This window comes from Rhineura floridana, chromosome 9 (genome assembly GCF_030035675.1).
Source record: "Rhineura floridana isolate rRhiFlo1 chromosome 9, rRhiFlo1.hap2, whole genome shotgun sequence".
Taxonomy (NCBI): Eukaryota; Metazoa; Chordata; class Lepidosauria; order Squamata; family Rhineuridae; genus Rhineura; species Rhineura floridana.
The window spans coordinates 48,019,258-48,027,190 of NC_084488.1; positions in this window are offsets into that span (position 1 = coordinate 48,019,258).

The following is a 7,933-nucleotide window of genomic DNA, read 5'->3' on the forward strand; positions in this document are numbered from 1 at the left end:
ATCTCTCTCCCGCCCAGTGGAGCATTTTAGAGTTGTCCGAGGGCTACTCCATCCTGGCCCACAGGACATGGCAGATACATCGGTAGCCCACTGTAATGAGTTTGCTGAGCACTTCCAGCATAAGATCTTATGCATTCGTCGGGACCTAGATTCCCATTTTATGACAGTTAGTCCTAATGAGGTGTCTGGAGCACAGTCTAGTCATGTTTTGTTGGATGAGTTTCAGTTGGTTCAGTTCGAGGATGTGGACAAGGTGCTTGGACAGGTACGTGCAACCACTTCGGTACTTGATCCTTGCCCCTCTTGGCTTATAAAAACTAGCAGGGATGGAACAGCTGGCTGGGCCAAGGAAGTGATAAATGCCTCTTTACGAGAGGGAGTGGTCCCTGGCTGTCTGAAAGAAGTGGCGGTGAGACCACTCCTGAAAAAACCTTCCTTGGACCCAGAGGACTTTAACAACTATAGACCAGTGGCAAATGTTCCATTCTTGGGCAAGGTCTTGGAACGAGTGGTTGCTGACCAGCTCCAGGCGCTATAGGATGAAACCGATTATCTAGATCCATTTCAGTCGGGTTTCAGACCTGGTTTTGGCACTGAGACGGCCTTGGTCGCCCTGTGTGATGACCTATGTCGGGAGAGAGACAGAGGGAGTGTAACTCTGTTGATTCTCCTTGATCTCTCAGCGGCTTTTGATACCATCGACCATGGTATCCTTCTGGAGAGACTTGCAGAGTTGGGTGTTGGAGGCACTGTTTGGCAGTGGTTCCACTCCTACTTGGCGGGCCGTCTCCAGAAGATAATACTTGGGGAACATTGCTCGACCCCGTGGGTTCTCCAATATGGGGTCCCGCAGGGTTTGGTCTTGTCTCCCATGCTTTTTAATATCTATATGAAGCCGTTAGGTGCGGTCATCTGGAGTTTTGGAGTGCGTTGTCATCTGTACGCTGGTGACACGCAGCTCTACTTCTCCTTTTCCTCTTCTTCAGGTGCTGAACCGTTGTCTGGATGCGACAATGGACTGGATGAGAACTAACAAACTGAGACTCAATCCTGATAAGACTGAGATGCTGCTGGTGGATGGTTTCTCTGGTCAGATGGTGGATACATACCCTGTCCTGGACGGGGTTACACTCCCCCTAAAGGATCAGGTTCGTAGTTTGGGAGTCATTTTAGACTCTTCCCTATCACTTGAGGCCCATGTAGCCTCGGTGGCACGGAATGCGTTCTACCAACTTCGGTTGGTAGCCCAGCTACGTCCCTATCTGAGTAAGGAGGACCTTACATCAGTGGTTCATGCTTTGGTAACCTCACGTTTGGACTACTGCAATGCGCTCTACGTAGGGCTACCTCTGAAAACGGTTCGGAAGCTACAGCTGGTGCAAAATACGGCGGCCAGACTGCTAACAAGAACTAAGCAGTCTGAGCATATAACACCTGTTCTGGCTTGCTTGCACTGGCTTCCAATATGCTACCGGGCCAGATTCGAAGTGTTGGTACTAACCTATAAAGCCTAGTACAATAAATAAATAAAAGTACAATAAATAAATAAATAAATGTATGGCGCGGGACCACGATACCTGCAGGAACGCCTCTCCCGTTATGAACCGGCTCGTACACTACGGTCTACTACGAAGGCCCTCCTCTGGGTCCCGACCCATAGGGAGGCCCGGAGGGTAGTGTTGCAATGAGTTAAAATTAAAATATTGTACTGAAATGAAATCAAACAATGCTAAGTGAAACATATGCTTGCCTCCCTTGTGAAAAGTATGGGAGTTTTCCGCTTATCTGCTTCTTTAACAATTAAAAATGTTGTTCCCAGCTTATCGGACCAAAGGTCAAGGATAGAGGAAGTTTGGAAGGAGAACAGAGAAGTGGACCAGAATAGACAGATGCTGAGAAATTAAACAATGATGTATTCTTGATTAGCTATGCATTTCTGATATTATGTATGTGACGCATCTATAGCCTATAAATATGATGACTGTCAGCAATTCTGGAGAGCCACTTGAGGGTGGCCCTCCCTTTGCAAAGGTTCCAATAAAGGCAAGTATTTGCAGTACTCTGGTCTCGTCTCTATTCCTTATTGGCATCTCAAGGAATTGAGAGCTCTTATCGGTCTGGCCTTCACATAGGCCTGGCTCCTTTTGTAACAAACTGGCGTAGCCAAGCCAGGAGTCTCCCCCTCAGACGACCTCTGCTGTCTCGTACGGAGCCGCAGACAGTTGGATGAGAGCGCTCCAGGTCCAAGTTGTTTGGCCTGCATCCGGGCCTGCGCCAGGCCAGCCGAGACAGCAGAGCATCGTCAGCGGACCTCCAGTAAATCGAGACCAGAATCTTCTGATTGCCAGCGCAAGCGGATCAGGCAGGACACCAGAAGACAGGTGAGGATAAATCGAACCTTGGAGGGGAGTGCTGAGTGTGTGGGTGTGACTGAGACGAGGCGTATCCACAGTGGTAATTACCTCGAAGCGAAAGTGGAGTTCTAGTACCGCGGTTCCTTCCTCCCGCGAGGGAAAAGGCCGGGAAACGAACGAAGCGAAAGTCGCGAGTGTTGTTGTGCCCTAACAGACCTCTTTAGAGCCCCCGGGATGGGAGGAGCAGGTTCCAAGGCCAGGAACAAGAGGCTAGGGAAGAGTCAACAACAGGACACCCCACTACAGCTTGTCCTCAAAAGGTTCGATATTATACAGGCAGAGACTCAATATCCGTTAGAAAGAGACAAATTAATATTTTATTGCCAGAAATTGTGGCAACATTGCCCCCAGAGGGCACCTTTAAATACCAAGCAATAGAAAGAGCTCACAGACCAAAAACAGCATGATTCCATTCAGTATGCCTTAATGTGGCAAGAATTGGACCGAGATCCGCCCTCTCCAATTGTAATGAGAATCATGATGCGACTTCCGGGAAGGGTGACTTAGCCTGTGCCTGCTTTTGAGACGGGCTCCTGCCTCAAAAGAAGCTTATTCAGATATATCAGTCAGTTTTTTCTTTTTTTTTTGACTGATTAAACTTCTCCCGGGTAGGGAGAAACGAAGAGATTAACCTCAAAGCCTATTTTTGTTGGGGCGACCAGATCTCATTAATTTATGGGACGAGGTCCAGCCGACGAAGGTGGGACGGATTTTCAACAGCAAGCTCTATCTGTTAAAGCGAACGTTCACCTTATCTTCTAAGAGAGAACGCACTAACAGGCAAGCACCCTTCTTTCTATATTTTTCTTTTACTTGACTTAAATTGTTGCTGTTTAAAAGAGATTTGCCAGATTGATCGGTTTTTGACATCTCACTGGGGAGCCATAACTTCTCTCTGCTACGCACTAATTAATAGCTTATCTCTGTTTTTGTTGCAAAAAGCTGTCCTGGATTTGCATTCTAAAGATATACACAGAAGAGGGATTTCTATTCCAGATTTTTATTTTGAAGAATATTATATTGTCTGAGACTACTCTCTTTTTGGTCTATTTTATTTTGACGAATCTGTTTTCTGACGACTGCCATTAATTGTTTCGATCCTGGGAACTGCATTTTGTTTACTTAACTATGGAGAGATAAGGCTGTCTGCTCTGTTTATATTGTGATGTCACCAAGTTTGGAGTATTAACCCAATTGTTGCTGAAATAAGAAGTGGTTTTCCTATATTTTTCTTTTAAAATGGCAATTAAGAAAGTGGCTGAGAATCTGGAAATAATTATGTTTCAGAAAATAATGGATGAGATTGAGATAACGAAACAAAACCTGCGACAGGGTTGTAAGGAGTTGAAAATTGAATTGAGTAAAATGACGCAGGAGATTAAAGATATAGGGGTCCCTGTGAGAGAGGTGACCCTGGAAGGGGTCCCTGTGAGAGAGGAGACCCCGGAGATTGGAACAAACGTGGAACAGGAAAAAGATTTGGAGTCTATGGACTTTAGAAATAAAATCTATTGTTTGGAGACACAGGAGATTAAAGACATAGGGGTCCTTGTGAGAGAGGAGACCCTGGAGACTGGAACAGGGGTCCCTGTGAGAGAGGAGACCCTGGAGACTGGAATAGGGGTCCCTGTGAGAGAGGAGACCCCGGAGATTGGAACAAACGTGGAACAGGAAAAAGATTTGGAGTCTATGGACTTTAGAAATAAAATCTATTGTTTGGAACTCAATGTTATCTCTGAAGAAATTAATGAAGATTCTAGAGATAAAGTTATCAATGGCATGGATAATCTTCTGGACTGGAATGACGTGATGGAGCCCAATATAGAGAAAATCTATGGAATTAACTGCAGCCATGTGACAATGGAAAAACTTTCAAGAGATGACCCAGTGTATTTTGAAAAAAAGAACAGAGATATGATTTTACAGCAGTATTTCAGCAACCTATTTAGAATGGATGGCAAGAAAATATTTGGGATAGAGGTAATTCCCATCAGACTCTTACTATATGACTATGGCTTTGACAGCAAGATTATTATGGAATACTGATAATGGAAGATTGGATACTGAAATTACTGGACTTAACAAGACTACTGAAGATGGAAGATGGAAAATGGAACTAATAGGGATAATAGAACAATGGCTACTGAAATTACTGAACCTAACAGATTCTGATGTGATGGATTAATTGAAATGTTTATTTTGACTATGGTTATGACAATAAGATTATCATAATTAGTAATGAGATGGATTAATCGATATGCTTATCTGGAAAAAAAAATTGATAGATATATTTCTTAAAGAATTGAAACCTCTCTTTGACTTTTTGTGGAAAGAATAAAGTAATGTTTATGAGATTTGATGATTAAGTAAGATAACTATTGGAGGAAAGTGATTTTATAATATGACTTAAGAGACAGGATTGTTATATATTATAGACTTATAACTGATCTGATCTTTGACAAATGGGAAGTCAATATTTTACTCTTTATTTTTTATTTTTATTTTTATTTTTATTTATTTTTTTTTTTTGTTTAACTATTTTTGATTTTGTTTTTTGTCTTTGAATGTTTTGTGATTTCGTCTTGTATGCTTTATGAAAATTTGAATAAAAATTATTGAAAAAAAAAGAATCATGATGCAAAGAGGTCCCATCTCCAAGCCCGTCCAACCAGTACTGCCGCAAACAGAAGATGAACTTTCACCCAGTGCCCCACCGTATAGACAACCGCCACCGTATAGGCGACCGCTGGATGAGGACTGACCAAGGCCCACCAGCCCACCTCCACAACTTATAGATCTGGGTAGGCCTCTCGGTACGTTGCCAGGCTTACCAGCACCATTACAACACAGCCCTGCGGAGATAACCCCACCACGCCTAAACAATCCCTTTCTATCTCAAACCCCCATAAAGACCTTACCAGATCCTCCCCAGCCACTAGAGGCGTGCAGAACCCTGCTACTTCCACAAGAAATGTGCATTTCAAGCCCCGCCGCTCCGACTACACCCCCCTTCAAAAATAATCCGGAATGTTCTCTGTGTCTAACGGGACATAGCCCAACCATTGTCCATAAATATGTACATGTAATCCGTAATAGTCGAGCAAATACCCCTGAGGAAAAAGCCCACAAACAGAAGAGAATCCGAATTTTAGAAGAGGTTGCAGAAGAAGTTGCTGGCCAGAGAGAGGACCACAGAGAACATAGGAGTGGCAATAGCTATCTCCAGGCCCCCATGCGAGAAGTCCTTGATGGACAAGGGGGTACAGCTTACGTTTATGTCCCTTTCACAACCTCTGACCTGTTCAATTGGAAAAACCAAACACCCCCTTTGAGAGAAGACCCTGGGAAAGCGTATGATTTGTGGCAATCTATATTTGTCAGCCACCATCCCAGCTGGGCGGATATCCAAACCTTAATGAACATTTTGCTAACTTCTGAGGAAAAGAGTTTGGTTATGGGACAGGCCCGTAGGCTTGCTGAGACAGAGAGAGCAGCAGCGGGAGCAGGCGCGCTGCCCATGGCTCTCATAATGCCAGAAAGAGACTTGGGTTGGGATGCTGCACCTGGTGGCAGCACTGAACTTGAAAATTACCGCCGCCTCATTCTTTATGGGCTACGGAACGCCATACCCAAGCCTACCAACATGGCCAAATTGTATGAGGTTAGACAAGGCAAAGAGGAAGACCCTTCTTCCTTTCTTGTGCGACTACAGGACACCATGCGTAAATACACCCCCCTTGACCCAGCTGCTGCTGACAACCAGAGACTTTTAGTTACACTCTTCATAGGACAAAGCGCCCAAGATATCAGAAAGAAACTGCAGAAGGTTGAGGGAGCAATGGGAATGAACATGAGTCAATTAATGGACATTGCTTACAAAGTGTTTGTGAATAGAGATGAGAGAGAGAAGAGGGAGGAGCAGCGTACGTTTAAAAGACAGTGTGCGGTAATGGCCGCTGCCTTACAAGGAGACGGGAATAAGAGAGGAGGAAGAGGAGAAGAAGGTAGAGGACAACGCCCCAGGAGAAGGCTGGATAAGGATCAGTGTGCCAAGTGTCTTAAAAAGGGACACTGGGCCAAGGATTGCAAAAGTGAAGAAAGACAGAAACCCATAGCCCCCCTCCTTCCAGCTTTTGCTGAAGAAGATTCTGAATGAAGGTGGTCGGGCATACAAGGTAGTGATCCGGGAGAGCCACTTATCCCCATAATGGTGGCCAATCAAAAGGTTAAAGCCCTTGTTGATACCGGAGCTACCTATTCTATGCTTCCAGGGGCGGCACCCCACCACTTGAGCCCCAATTACAGAACCATTTTAGGAGTAACGGGGGATAAGCAAAGATTACCCCTAACAAAAGCAATAGGAATACAAGCAGGAAGACAAGCCTTTAAACATCGCTTCCTTGTTTCAGAACAATGCCCCCTACCCATCTTAGGCAGGGACGTCCTGGCAAAGCTGCAAGCCAGCATTTCATTTAAGAAACATTGTCTTATTGTTACAATTCCTAAGGAAATGGAAGCTGCATACCAGATGGCAGTTTTATACCAGAGAGATGAGCGCCCCGTTTATGGTGACGATGTAAGAAGAAATAAGAATATAAACCCTATAGTGTGGGCTGCAGAAGGGAACCCAGCCAGAGCTAAATTTGCTGAGCCTGTGAAGGTCCGGCTAAAACCTGGGGCAAAGCCCACCCCTATTAAACAATTTCCATTAAGAAGAGATGTGTGGGAAGGTCTCACTGTGCTCATACAGCAGTTCCTTAAAGACAAATGGATACGCCCGGCCACATCTCCCCATAACACTCCAATATTTGGAATTAAGAAGCCAGGCCAGCCAGGTAAATACAGGTTCCTACAAGACTTGCGCATTATTAACAAGCAAGTACAAGAGGACGTTCCTGTAGTTCCTAATCCACATACACTTCTCTCTGGAGTTCCAGCTGAGGCAACAGTATTTACTGTGATAGACTTAAAAGATGCCTTTTTCAGCATTCCCATACACCCTGAGAGCCAAGATTTGTTTGCCTTTACCTGGGAAAACCCCCGAACAGGGCAAGCCTCCCAAATGACCTGGCAAGTTCTGCCCCAAGGATATGTGGGTAGCCCCTCGGAATTTACTAAGGCCTTGCGAAAAGACCTAGAGGAATGGCACCAGCAGCCAAAGGAGACTATCCTTTTGGTTTACGTTGATGACCTTTTGATATGTAGCCAAGATAGGCCCTCCTGTGAGCGAGACTCCGTCTCATTGCTCAACCACTTGGCTGAAAAAGGGTATCGTGCTAGCCATCAGAAAATACAGTGGTGCCAAAATGAAGTTAAATACCTAGGATATAAAATATCCCACCATGGCAGAATGCTGTCTCCCGAGCGAAAGGAAGCAATTTGTAGCCTGGACCCTCCCAGAAATGTGAAAGAGTTACGCACAATATTAGGACTATTTGGCTTCTGCAGGCCATGGATTCCTGAGTACGCCAGAATAGTGCAGCCTCTTTATAAAGCATTGGAAACTGAACAACTAAAAG